The sequence below is a fragment of the Pipra filicauda genome, unplaced genomic scaffold (genome assembly GCF_003945595.2).
Source record: "Pipra filicauda isolate LSUMZ 115617 unplaced genomic scaffold, ASM394559v2 scaffold138_size1969278_pilon, whole genome shotgun sequence".
NCBI classification, from domain to species: domain Eukaryota; kingdom Metazoa; phylum Chordata; class Aves; order Passeriformes; family Pipridae; genus Pipra; species Pipra filicauda.
In genome coordinates, this window is record NW_024103862.1 from 887,493 (window position 1) to 902,005 (window position 14,513).

The 14,513-nt window shown below is 39.4% G+C and overlaps 1 protein-coding gene across 4 annotated transcripts in view; it reads right to left on the reverse strand.

Annotated features, from left to right (window-relative positions):
* LOC114002263 (cytochrome P450 7B1) overlaps positions 1–14,513 on the reverse strand; it is a 223,530-nt gene that overhangs the window by 45,147 nt on the left and 163,870 nt on the right. The window contains exon 1 of one of the 4 annotated variants that reach the window (XM_027748161.2): positions 4,419–4,436. The exons of the other annotated variants lie outside the window; for them this stretch is intronic. The gene's annotated coding sequence lies outside the window, so the exon portion shown is untranslated. Of the gene's footprint in view, positions 1–4,418; positions 4,437–14,513 lie in introns of those variants that run through there. 4 annotated transcript variants of the gene reach the window in all.

The following is a 14,513-nucleotide window of genomic DNA, read 5'->3' on the forward strand; positions in this document are numbered from 1 at the left end:
TCATCACAGAAAACAAACATCAGCCATCAGTTCAAATCTGCCTTGCAGCCAGTGAGTCAGGCATGTCTTCCTAGGGGCTTTAAACCAGTTGTGCTCCCAGACAACACAGAACAATGCCAGCAACTCATTTTGAAGACATAACTGACACATTAAAGAACCACAATTCTTAATTAGAAGCACTTCTTGACTCAAAAATGGAGCTGATAATCCCACTAAAATGACTGTTTTCTAAGTGCCAGAACATTCTCAGTCCACCAGAGACAAGCCTATTGGTTGTGATGGCTCTATGCAACACCCTGTGCTCACCTAGTAGATCCCACCTCTATTGTGTGAGAGCACAGCAGACACGTTCCCAACCAGCCAGCTGGGCTCAGCTGTCTGAGATAAGTTCCTGGAGAGGGAAGAAGGTAAGAGAAGTGGGAGAACAGGATCAAGAACAAAACAAAGGGGAACATCAAGCTGAAGAAGAAAATAATAGATTTCAAAGTCACACAAAGACCTAGGAAAACAGAAAACAAGAGAAATAAAAATGCCGAACTCTGGGGACAAGGCAGCAGTGTCTTAACCAAGTTGGTCCAGACCTCATAGTTTTTAAAGGACTGTCCTTTAACTAGAACCTGGCAGGGTGTCTGTGGAAACTACTGTAGAAACTAGGAGTTCGAAATGATAACCACCCAGTGAAATCCACTGGTGGAAAGTCTAAAATTATAAAAATACTGCTCATAGGCCAGACAACCTCTCGCTCTCTGATTCACAGAAACTGCAAGATGCAAAAGGCATGTTTCTGTGCATATTTCTCCTGCCACGGACTCCCTGGCACACATCTGCTTCTGGCCTTAGAGTCAACAGGAAATCCAGCTAGGGGATTTGTTAGTCTCATATTGACCATTCTTACCTTTAAACCTAAAATGACAAACACTAAATGTTAATAAAACATGTTTCTGACGCGGAGACTGGAGGAAAAAAGCCAGAAGCAGACACAAGAGAATACACAGTCTTCATTCATGTGTACTTCTAGACCAAAAGCTTGCTCATTCTGTATTAATACATCCTAAAGGTTTACCTGTGAAAGAAAAAACTACATAAAAAAGCACAAGCCAATATAAGCTTTTTAGCAACTAGTGAAACAGCTCTCATCTTTCAGCTGTAGTGCTGAAAACTGTACTGCTTTCATGTGTACGCTCACTGCACTGCTCACAGTGCTATTATTCATATAAACTCATTCCTATCTAGCTTTTTACTTTATCCGTTCAAGTTTTGCCTGAAGTTTTAACCATATTAAGCCTTACATAAGAAATAGGATTTACCTGATTCTTCCCTTTCTTTCAGGTTCTTGTATTCCTGGAGAGCTTCTGTACAACTATTTACTTGTTCATATTAAAACTAAGCAATTGTGGGTTATGTAAAGACTCTTACTTCTAGCTAATATCATCTTTCAGTCCAATTACCACTAACGTGTAGCCTTCCTGCTGCTCAAAACTGTACCACCTCCAATAACAACTCTCCACAATTCACCTCAGAGGCTACAGCAGGGTTTCTCCTGTGCAAATCTGCATTATTTTTCTCAGAAAGTGCCTGATGTTAGCATAGGACTAACCATCTGATTCTTGCAGGTGATACCATCTGCAGCTGCTCTACAAAAAGTTTGTGAGGTAAAATTCCCACTGAATAGTCTTTGCTTTCTTATGTCATCTCCTTCAGGTAACATATTTCCTGAGCCAAATACTATCTGTAAGTGAATGGAAGTGTCTAAGACTTGTTTTCACTAATTCAGCTCTACAACAATGAAATTTTATTAGAGCAGACAAGGAGAATAGGTAAAATATTGCTACAAAGGAAAGGAGAGCTAAAGGAGGAAGGATGCTGGGGACTGAGCAACGTACAGTTAAAAGCAGTAAGGCACATGAAAAGGCCCATGCTTTCATAAAGTCACAGAATCATAGAATCAACCGGGTTGGAAAAGACCTCTGAGATCATCAAGTCCCACCCTTGATCCAACACCACTGTGGTTACTAGACCATGGCACTAAGTGCCACATCCAGTCTCATCTTAAAAACCTCCAGGGATGGTGAATCCACCACCTCCCTGGGCAGCCCATTCCAATGTCTGATTACTCTCTCTGTAAAAAATTTCTTCCTAATATCCAACTTAAACCTCCCCTGACCGAATCTAAGACCATGCCTTCTTGTCCTACTCATAGTTGTCTGGGAAAAGAGATCAACGCCCACCTGGCTACAACCTCCTTTCAGGGAGTTGTAGAGAGTGATGAGGTCTCACCTGAGCCTCCTGTTCTCCAGGCTAAACAACCCCAGTTCCCTCAGCCTCTCCTCATAGGATTTGAAAGATTACGCAGAAAAAGAAACTGCAAAGAAAGCATCATGACATGAAGTAAGAGACAGGAGAAGTCAGAAGATGTAGGATTGTGCAACTGACCCATGTCACAAGATTGCTCTAATAGAAAGGAAGATCCTATGCAGAATTACTCTGAAATAATCTATCCTAAACAGTTCATATGCTATTAAATGTGCTAGCTGGAATTTAAATTCAAAGCCTACATCTCTTTCTCAGTTACTATGGAAGCGCCTACCCTCTGTATATTTCAGATCTACAGTCTTAGAGTTGGCCTTCTTTGCATATTAGATTATAACAAAATGTTGTCACTTCTTGCCGAAAATATCTCTGAAGAACGACCTTTCCCTTCTTTCATACAACTAGAAATCTCATCAACTGGCCATGTCATCTTGCTCCTCAAAGATGCTGGACATCGTTTAGTATGGATTAAGTTCTACCTTCTTCATTCTGAGCACCTCTGAGGTGGCGTGTTCTGGTGGGGAAGGAGCCCGTACCTGCCTTTTGGCTTTCTTCTCTTCTCTGTGTTGGGTTCAAACTTAGCTTCTCCACTAAGACTCTTCATGACTTTCCTGTATTCTTGGGGAAAACAGAGTTTTCCACTAAAGCTCCAATCTGCCAGCAGTCCTTGACCCTCACTGCTCAGGTGCCCCGTTCCTGTTACACTACCGGCAATTGACAGGAGACTGCTACATGCACCCAATGCCCAGGATGGTTGCACCTGAGAGAACAGTGGGAATGTAGCCCCCTCACTTGGGCCACTTGAAATATGCATTCCTGTATAATTTCATGAAACTAGACATCACCCAACTAAGATGTGTCTGCTCCTGATTTCTACATATGATTATTTTCTCACACTTGACTGATTATGATAAAAAATTTTACCTACCTATTGGCTGTCAATAGTCAAGGTGAAATGAGATTGCGGTTCATTTCTATTTAACAGATGGATATATATATCCACCATTACAGAACCGAGGTGACTACCCATGGTAGATGTACAGGACTAAGGCCTTTATGTGCACATTTAATAAGGCTCTCATGTAGAGACCCCTCTCTGATGAAGATGAATAGGTCTGAATAACTGATACCATGCTGTAACAATTCCCCGGAGTAATAAAGGACCCTAGGGCTGTCTGCATTGTTTGCCACAAACTCTGGAGGTGCATAAACAAAAATTAATTCCACATACATGTAGTTTTATGCATATTACAGTTGTCTGTAATATGACTCAGGGACAGTCTGTCCCTGAGTTACATATCAAACAAAGTATCTTTGCTGAGGATAGGACCATAAGACCCCATAAGATTCCATAAGTCACCTAAGATCTTTTCCATTATGGTACAAACTAGACTTCAGTAATGTTTATGAATATGATCATTCTAATATTGTCAAACACTACCACATGTTTTTTTTAAATAAAAAGATCAGGATAAAGAATGCTTATTTATTATTTATAAAGCAAGAAGTTCCACATTGTTTGGCAATGGTAGATCTAAAAGTTAAAGTTAGTAAAAGAAAAGGGAAGCAGTGATATTTCCATTTTCCCCATGATTATTTATGAGATATATCTACAGACATAAGAGATAAATAAACCTTTATGAAAAGGTAACTCTTTGTCAGAGTACAGAGGACAGACATGGTAGAGGGAGTTAGATAACACGTTACTCAAAATAGATCAGAGCTAAATATGCCGGCTCTGCTCACTTTCCAAACTTTTTTTTTTTTAATGCTGACCAAGCTTAGCTGGGCAAGACCTGCTTAGTGTAGTCATTTTCACATTCCCACTGAACATATCAGCTCTGACAATATTTTTTTTAAATCTCAACAGTGAAGAGTAATATATAATACTCTCTAACTCAGCCAAGAAAAAAAAAACCAACTAAACTTAAGAAACTAAAAGCTCAGATACAGTATTATATGAAATTGAACCAAATTTTACAATGGTCTGATCTTCCTGATATTTTTATCTTAACACATCAAGGGTGATAGAAGCTTCTTTTTGCTGTCAAAGTGATCAAAGAGAGGTTGAGAAAGAATCTATAAACAGATGCTGCCCAGTGACAAACCTTAAAGAACAAGACTGTGGGGCCAGATGTTTGAGTGACCTTCGGACTACAGAACATGTTGGCATGGTGTTGATTTAGATAGCTGTTGGCAGGGGCTTTCGATCCAGCAGCTGAAAAAAAAAAATCTAAATTATGGAAATATTTTTTCTCATCTTTCCCCTAACTACAAAAACTGAAACTACTGGTCAGTGGGGCTGATGGCTGTCAAAGAAGTTGAATTCACCACACAACCCTGCCAGTAGGTATCACATCAAAAAGGAGTTAGCTGAATGAACAAGAACATCTTCAGGCTGTGCCATTTTGCATCCCCCTCAACTTTCAACAGCTGTTTCTTGAGTGAATACAGATGCAGAATAATTATATGAAATGTTTTACATTTTCAATATACTACATAATATAAATATGAAATCTATGATTACCTATGGGTAATACAGCCCAGACCACCATCAAGGAAGGATTTGGGAAGGGAATAGGAAATAGAATAATTAAGGAACAATGGTGATTTTCCTAAATTATGTTCTTCATACATACTATATTTGTAGACTTAAAATGACATTACAAAAAAAACCCAAACACACCAACAAACCACAATAATGAAAGCGGAGATAACTGGTCACATACATATTGTTTATGTCAAATACTAGAAGACCCTGGAAATTAATATTACATGAAACTTTAATTGTGCTGCATTTTTCTGGATATGTCTCAGCAAGCCCTTTCATTTTTTAATCAGATCGGAGAAATTAGTCATATATTAGGAAATACAAAAAGAAAAGGAAAAGTTATCAATCCAAAATTCCAGCAGATACCCAACTCTGAGCCACTGCACGTTACTAGAATAAATGGAGAAAGCAGAAAAAGTCTTGCTTTGTAACATTAAATGTGATTGAAGACTGTACAGTTCTTCTTACGCTTTTAGACGTTTTGTCACTTTACCTGGAGAAATATACACTGCTTATTCTGAATTGCTGCTGATGTCCAGCACTTGTCAAAACCGCTATCTGTCAAGCACTTCACAAAGTGTTGCAAAATGACAGATCAGGATGTCTGAATAGATGGAGCCCCAGGAAAAACAGAACAGATAGAAAATTCATGACTCTAAACTACATCAAAGCGACTTCTGTCAACATCATGTCAAAAGAAGGAAAAAAAGAACTGTTCATTTTAGAGGTTTTTTTTCATTATATAAACACTTTTTTCACGTATGAGCTAAGTGTAAGGAAAAATTAACTTGGTATACAGTATGATCATTTGAATGTGCCAAAAATACTCTTTAAATAATCCAGGAATAAGGAAACTTCTAACAGTAGATACTGTCTGGCAGTTAAAACCAATGACATCCAAAAGAAATGCATGAAGAATCTATCAGCTTAAAATAGGACAAACCATCTGGCTCCAAAGAAATAAAAGTATTCTGTTGTGCGTGTTTGTTGGGTTCACAGAATCCTACAACTGGATTAATTTTGTATTTCCTCTCCAATCAGTTTTGATCATCTCTACTTAGTCTGTCAATTGCACAACCCTAATTCAATGTTATATTGCAGGCAGTAGATTTAGTAATATCAAGACAATACTTTAATTTAAAAAAAGAAGCATCCCCAGCATAATCGGACCTTCCATTACAGATAAAATCTTTTAAATAGTTCCTCAAAGGTTCCAGAAAGTAAGCAGGTTATGATAAATGACAATATACATTCAAATTATACAAACTCAAATTTTGAGAAAGAATCACACAGTCAGAACACTACAACTAGTGCAAATCTAGAAATGCTTTCTTTCTCACATACCGTTCACCATAGGCCCTTGCCATCAGTACTAAATTTAAAGAAGTTTACTAACACTGTGTCGACTTTAGAAATAAAGAGGATAAATGACCCTGTACAATGGGTTCAGTGGCTTTTAGAGCATTGGGAAATACGAAGCACACACACTCATGAACTTGGAAAAGGGCAAGTGGCGTTTCCTGTATAATCAAGTAGGCATTAGCAAAGTACAGCATTTGCAGAAGGTTGGAACTCCACATTGTCCGCATTTACTGTCTCTGGTGTCATCTCTGCTTGCCAGTCTGTGGCATGAGGAACTGTATGGAATGGGTTGGGTTGCAAGGGACCTTTCAAAGGCTTTCTGGTCCAACCCCCCACCCTGGGCAGGGACATCACTCTTCCACCGACTTTTTCAAAGGGCCTATAAAGCTGATGCTGGCTCTGACAGGGGCAACAGCTGGTGCAGAAACTGGCACTTGCTCAGTGGTGCAAACATGCTCACATTTTCCTTGTAGAAGCTGCCCATTAAACTTTGCCCAGCAAAGTTTTGCTAGCTTCAAAACATTTGCAAGATATAAAAGAGCATGAAAAGGAATAGCACCTTCTGATTCAGAAAGGTGCTTTAGGATATCCTGTTGAATGTGTACACGTCTGGGAATTGCAATTTATTAATACTGGAGTGCGGTCGAAGGCACGTCTGCTTCTTACTGTACACAGAACTCAATATATCTTGCTTCCTACTTACAAAAAGATGTTTATTACCTGTAACTGTACAGAGGTGTGTGCTTCACAGCAGCAGTGACTGGTAATAAGCCTCCTTTTCTCATTTACATTGATAGCAAGCATTAGTGAAGATATATGCATTTCATTTCATGGTTCAGAAAGAACAAAGTATATGTATATGTGATAGCAGTGGGTGGTTAATGAAATGGTCTGACAAACATAAGCTAATACATAATCATACCAGAATGTGGACTGGAACACCTGTTCCTGCTTCACAGGCTTACAATTCTTAAAGAAAAGTTACTATTCTCAAGAACTGAAATCACTACTATTTAGACATCAATATGCTCCAAGGAAATTTTAGTCATTTTTTGCAAACACTAAAGGGGGGGATTTTAATGATATCAAATCTCTTTTGCTTGTGTCCTAAGAGTAATGAAAACTTCACACATGCATGAAGCTCCAGTAATTATTTTAAACTGCCTTCTGTTGTCCCCCTGAGGAACACGGTGGTATTTGTTTGATGCAGTTTAATTAGTGTCAGGGTAATTAATGCTATGCTATCTACATGAGATCAAACCCCTTTCTTTGTAACACTCTGGTAACTAAGAACTAAGAAAAGGAAGTGGTTTGAAAACGTGGAAGCTTGGTAGGCTAGATTCAGAAACAAACCGAATTGCTCAAATCTGCATTTATGCACTCGAAATATTAAACATGTCCAGCCAAGTTGGAACCTACAAGTGTGAGACTGGGATCATAATGCATTAGAACGGCGCCGTAAGACAGGAGACCCACTGCCTCCCATGTAAGTGAAATGCTTTTTCTATGGATGTAATCAAATTAAGTGAAACATTCATGGACACCATGCACCTTGTAAGGAGTTTAAATCCTTTAATAATGAAATTATATACTTTTGCACAACCGGATCACCATAGTTATTTATAAGCAGCATGTGGTGCTACCATGTGCTGATATATTTTTCTAAATAAAAGCATCATTTGAGTTTAATGAATGAATGTGATTCTGCTTTAATGCCTGAATAAAATTTGCATTTAATTGAATGTTCAGTCTCCACTTCAAAATAGTGCCCTCTACAAATAAGGACCAAGGAGGTACCAGAGTGCAGAAGTTGGGAACATACAGAAGTTCCAGACACACTCACTGCACACACTACATAAATCCTTTCTAACTATTTCTTTGGTAATAAGGAACTGCAGTATAAATCTCACAACACACAAACTCAGGGTGATTACAGGCTTAAGGAAATAGCTCCAGTTATCTTGACTGGATAAATTATTATATCCTAGAGGTTATTCTGTTTTCTAATAAAGCTTCAGCAGCAAACAGGAAGGAAGGAAGGAAGGAAAGAAGGAAGGAAGGAAAGGAGAGAAAAAAAGAGGGAAAAAGGAGAAAAAAAGAGAAAAAAAAGAGAAAGAGAAAAAAAAGAGAAAAAGAGAAAGCTTCTGATTTTTTTCTTTGTCATCAAAGAAATTCTGGGCTTGCCATAATGCCTTTGACACTATTAATTTGAAGAATAGGAAAAAAAATAATTTTAGAGTCACACACACAGTCTGTAAAGCATGTTTTATGCAATAATACAGTTTCTGTGAGGCTTCTTACAGAAAAGGAAACCCTGATTTGAAGGCAAAGTGGCTTGGTCTATTGCATGCATGTCCTGAGGGTGCAAACAATAAGAGCCCTGCTCAGAACTGGCAAATATTCTACCAAAAAGCACAAGCAGTAGCCCTACAGCAGTCTGCAGATTGTGTTGGTATCCATTACCATTAAATTCATGTTTATCTTTATCACAAGAGATTTCACCAGCTTATGCTGGTGGCACAGCAGGGTCTGAGGGTCTCTGCAAAATGCTAGTTTTTTAGGTCATCCATGACCAAATACCCCTGTGGATCAGCTGACCAGTAAAATATGCTCCTTCTTCTTTCCAGTCTTGCTTCCTGCAGCTTGGTTGTTTATCAATTAAAGCGATAAATACAAACGACTTTAATAAGGCAGGCGATGTAGTAAAGCAACCTGGCGAAAGCTTGCCATAAGAATCACCCGCAAAGTTCAACAACTGTGAAAGAACTATTAAAAAGGACACACAAACAAGTGACCTTGACTGACAAGCGCACTTCATCCCTGCAATAAACAGCGGCGGGACTGATAAGTGTTCATTGGCGCAGAGAGTAATTACCTATCTGTCAGCGTTGCTGGTGTGTGCGAAATAGTATAAATGAAACATACATAATGTACAGCAATAATATCGGGCATGCAGAACCTAATGCATTATCATCATTCTCAGGGCTCAGGTTTATGTGGCTGCCACCACTGAGTAAATGCCTTCTAGCCATGATAATTTCATTCTAATCTCTGTTCCATATTATAATTTTCATAGCTAAAAGATACTGAGGAGCAATACGTTTCAATCAAGGGCTAAATAGAACACAACCTGTAACTGGGTATTTTATACACCTATATATATTTTTTTCTTTCAAAAAAAAATTTAGTCAATTTATGAATAGACTGAAATAAGCTGTAAATTTATGGATGACAAACTCTGTCTGTAGCAATGTCACAATGTCTGGAGACAGGCTTTACATATCTTCTACAAGGGATGCCAGCTTTGTCTATCATATCTCACAAAAGAATTCAACCCTCTGGAAGAATAAAGGTTTCTGTATCCCTTCCTAGCACGTTATCAAACAAGGCTAACTTCTAAATGAATAAAAGAAGGGCCCTATTGAGTTAAAAAATAATAATAAAAAGAGTTGTTAAACAATGTAGGTAATTATTTTAAATGCTGTTTAAAATTTTATCTTATAACGTCCACAGCTAGACCACCACTGCAGTGAACAAAACTGCCTGCTTCCTCACGAATATATATTTTATAATAAAGCCTTTGTATATTTTGAAATTATTTTGAGGATCCTTACAAAGAGAAAGGACAGTGATTTAAAGATATGCTCAGCCTCCCCTCCCCATCTCACCAGGAAAAGGGAGAGAACATTGCTTGCTGCTTTATCAAAATCCATTTGACTGGATGTTAGTACTGGGGCAAAAGTGCAGTAAAACGTGCACTGGAGCCTGTGTGGCACCAACTGGAGCCTGTGTGGCACCAGTGGTCTCAGCCTGCCAAACTGTTGTGCTGCCAGCCTCCCTCCCCAAAGCCAGAGGAATGCGACGTGCACACCTAACGCATTCACGCTCAAGAAGCCTCAAAACAGGGCTACAGCTGAGCAGGTGTGCTTCACCCAAGGGGGCAAAATAGAAGCACTTTAGGGTGAGGGTGACTCCACAGGGCAGAGGTGATGTTCTGGGAGCAATCCTGTGCTGGCTAGAGAGGGAGGGAGGAAGCTGGATGCTCAAGCCACAGGCAGGCCACCCTGTCCCAGGGCCCCATCATGGACTCCATTCCAGTGGGCTCTCACCCCACCTCTGGAGGATTTCCACGCACCTATTCTTGCCTTGACCAGTCCCCATGTGTGCCTCTTCTCGTGACACCAACACCCATCCTCATTAGATAAGCAATGTACATCTGGGAAGATAGGCAAATGTGAAAGCTCAGTGATTACAATGAGCAGGGGTAGGAAGTTTATGCAAACCTCCATTTCAATTTCCATCAGCAGCCTGTTCTCATCATTTGCTTTTTTGACCTGCCATCTGTGGGAAACTCAACTCTATTCTGAGGCTCACCTGGACCCACTCCTGGTTTGCTTAAATCTTCCGGCAGCATCCATAGCAGCAGGCAGGGCCTCTGATTGCCTCCTTGGGAAAGCAGCCCACCTTCACTGATAGATTTCGAGAACAACCTCTTTGACAAACCCAGACAAAGCTTCAAGTGGTACATAAACCTGAAAGCCAGCATGTTTTGCCTGGCTGGGAGTTTCACTAGAGAAATTTCACATGGTTCTAAATATATCTCAACAGCAATATTTATTTTATTTAAATGTCTCAGAACATTGCATTTGACAGAAGACAACAGACTGGAAAATTGCTTATACAAAATGCAAGAGGTAGTTGCAGTATTTTCTGGTATGTGGCATTGCTCTGCACTTTGCTGACATCCGTATGGATGCAGCCACCCCTTGCCCTGTCCTGTCACCCTCTCAATCTCTCCTTTCTGACACGAGTCCCTAGACCACCATATTTCAAGTAAAATATCCAGGATCCAGGAAAACAGCAGACATGGGGAGGCATCTGAACTGCTGAAAGTTGTATTTTTACCATATACCTGACCTGAAAGTCAGGAAGGTGAAACTTTCTACTGAAGTCAATATTGGATCCAAGGATGGACATATCAGAAACGTATCATGAAGTCAGCCCATAAACATAACGCTGGCGATCCACCTTACAAATTTAACAACATGCTACCAAATGCAGAAATATCACACATTTCTTATGAAGTCAAAAACGGACAAAAAATGTTTAAGGTTCATCTTATAAAATTAAAAGCATGGCCCAAAACCTATTACACCACTACTGGATTTACAGTCATGATGAGGTTTAGATGAACAAGAATTTAGAAACAAAAGGTTTTTTCTGTCTATTTTCAACGAAATGAAACAGTCTCTTGGAGAGGAGGAAAAATAATAATGGGGAGGATTTTTTTCTCTGGGAAACGAGGTGAAAATGAAAATGATTTTTAGCCCAGCTCAGCGTGCTGGAGTGAGCAAAACAAACCCGGAGCTATTCTGTCCCACTTGCATTAGTTTGCTAAGCCAAACTGGCATCCTAACTGGAATACAACCCCGCTCTTTGCAATGCTTGCTGACATCCAGACGGTATACAAAATTTAGTGTCTTGCTCCCGAGTACTGCTTGCAGGTGCAATAAAAAGGAAATACAACGTACTTAAAGGCAGCCAGAGGCAGGGTCCCCAGGAGCCACCACCCCAACAGAGCCCTTTTCTTTTCAGGCTGTGCATTGACCCTGGGAGCAGCCAAATCAGTCAGAAAGCAAGATCATCCAGGGCTCAATCCACCCTGTCCCAGGCTGCTGGGATCTCTCCCCTCAACTGTCCTCCATTCCTCCTTTGTTTCTTTTTCAATCCCACTGGAGAGGGCACTGTTCAAACGTGACGTGCATACCCCTGCAATACCTGATGCCTAAAGGATAAAAGGCTTATTACTCTTTCAGCTAAAGTTGTTAATCTCCTAACAAGCTGAAACAGCATGTGCGGTAGTCTTGGAGGCTGGAGTTGGATGGGCTATCATGACCTACGTAGGATGTTGTTGCTACACTGGCAAGCAGCATGCTTCCTTTGGGTTCTCTGAGAATACAAGGGAAACAAACAAACTCAAAGACTGACACTGTAGATCTCAAATTAAAGGTACATTGTTTTATCAAGTATAAAGTTAGGACGTATCAGAATTAGAGTTGCTGAGCATTACTGTATCCCTTTCCCTTTCTTTTTACATGTTACGATCCAGCCATCAGCTGCAGGTTTGTGAATGTTCTCTTCTTTCACAGCCCCTGCATATCATAAGGGTGGTTTTCAGGGAGCAAATTAAGACTACACAGTAAACAAGGCTGTTTTTAGCAAGGCTTCAAGAGCGAGATAAAAGAAATTGTGTTAAGGAACTGGAGAGAAGCACTGGTGTGATCAAAGGAAATGAATGACACACCAAAACCAGTCCTGCACCTCACGCTCTCCCAGAATTCTTATGTCATGTGTGGCAAGGTTATTAAATTAACATTTTGACAGACAACTATATGTCTAATTCTTTGGATGTAGAATTTGTGGTACCTGGACCCCAAACTTAAGTATGCCTGAGGCACTTACAAGCTGGCATAGATATGAAAGAGTTTGAGGATGCAGTAGTCCAGCAATAAACAACATCATTTGCAGCTAAGGCAGAAGTCTAGGAATCAGTTAGGAGATGTTATGCTATCATCCTTGCTCCACCAGTGGTTCACTACATAGAAGTGAGTTGCCTGAAACGATCTCAGTTTCCCCCATCTGTAAAACAGGACTAATAACAATCTTACTTCTCCCAAAGGAATCATAAGGATTAATTAATTTCACATTTAATGGTCTCTAAAATACTCTACTGAAAAGTATGAAAAAACCTCAGCTAAGTCTAGGTTGGTTTCAGTTGCTAATGCAGTGAGGCATGTTTCCAAGAAGTTCTTAAATCATCCTCACTCCTCTATTACAAACCAGCCAATTACCTGAAAATAAGAAATCAGATGTTATCACGTGGCAATAAAAAGATCATTATTGCCTTATCGCATTGGATCTAACCTTCAGGACTACCTGTCTTGAATTGAAGAGAATCAGGAGGGCCTTAGGAAGTTTACAGACCCATTAGCCCTTCTGAGCCCTGCATGTCTTCAACATGACATAAGAGGGGAAATACAACATGGTGTATTTTAGAGATGGCAACTTGAAAGCCCAGGTAAAGCTGCAAAGCCCTGTATCCTTACTGGAAAGGGATGCCAAGAGTTAGGCTATCCTGGTTCTTTATATTTAAAACAGATTATTCAATGTGTGGGGATTTTATCTCAGTAAAAATAAGTATTCTGAGCTGTCCCATTCCCTAACCCCAACATGTGAAAAAAACAAGAAAATGCAATGGAGAAGAAGGATTCTGATATCCTTTCATGTTCCTCTTTGCAATGGCCCAAGCAGAACATACGACTCACTGCTAAAGCAATGCAGTACATTAGCAGCTTCCCCCAAGCCTAATGATGTCAGAAGGATTCTACTGTTTTTATTTAATTAATAAATTCTCCAACAGTTAGTATTGCGGAAGCAAACGAAAGTCCAATTAAAATTTGGAATCCCTTGTAGTAGGTGCCTTCATACCTGCCTTTCATGTCCTTTTGTGTTACTGTCAAACACTGAATTTCCCCCACTATAAATTTTCCTCTTGGAAACCACTGGCATCCTCCCTCCTAAACAGCCTTGTCAGAGAGTGGACTAAGGCAAATTACATTGAAGCCAAGAATATGCCTATTCTGGCTATATACTTATTTAAAGTCAAGGACATTTTAAAGAGCAGCTCCGAGCTACTGTAGAGATGCCAGCCTATGATATTTTGTGAAGTATGTCTATGAAGTAAATAAAAATAATAATAATAAAACCCCCAGCACACAAATAATCTTTAATCAGAGACATTACACATTATACAATAACACTGAAAACTGCTGTGTACACTAGCCCTTAGTCTGAAAATAAAATACAATACACTGCAATTAAAATGCTCGAATATGCATTATCCACCCCCAGAGACAAATTATTTAAGGAATTACAAATTTCACTACTTGCTTTATACTGTCATAGGAATAGTTCCTTTTCCTGAAGTAAACAGAATTACTCCAGTGAGCAAGAGTGGCACATTTGGGCCACATATATACATTTGGGCTTTTATTAACAAATATCTATGCTTCTTTAATTCTATAAAAGGTCATTTTCTTGTTCATAAAGGCTGTCTTATGCAGTTTCCAGAACTGCAAGAATTCCTGACTGACTACTGAGATATTATTTTTCTTCCAGGAGAGAACGATTAATAAAATATTGCCTCAGCAACAAGAGATTATAATACATTTCCAAAATAAAATAAATACATAAAATAATATTTATTTCACGCTGTTAGAGATACCTACTG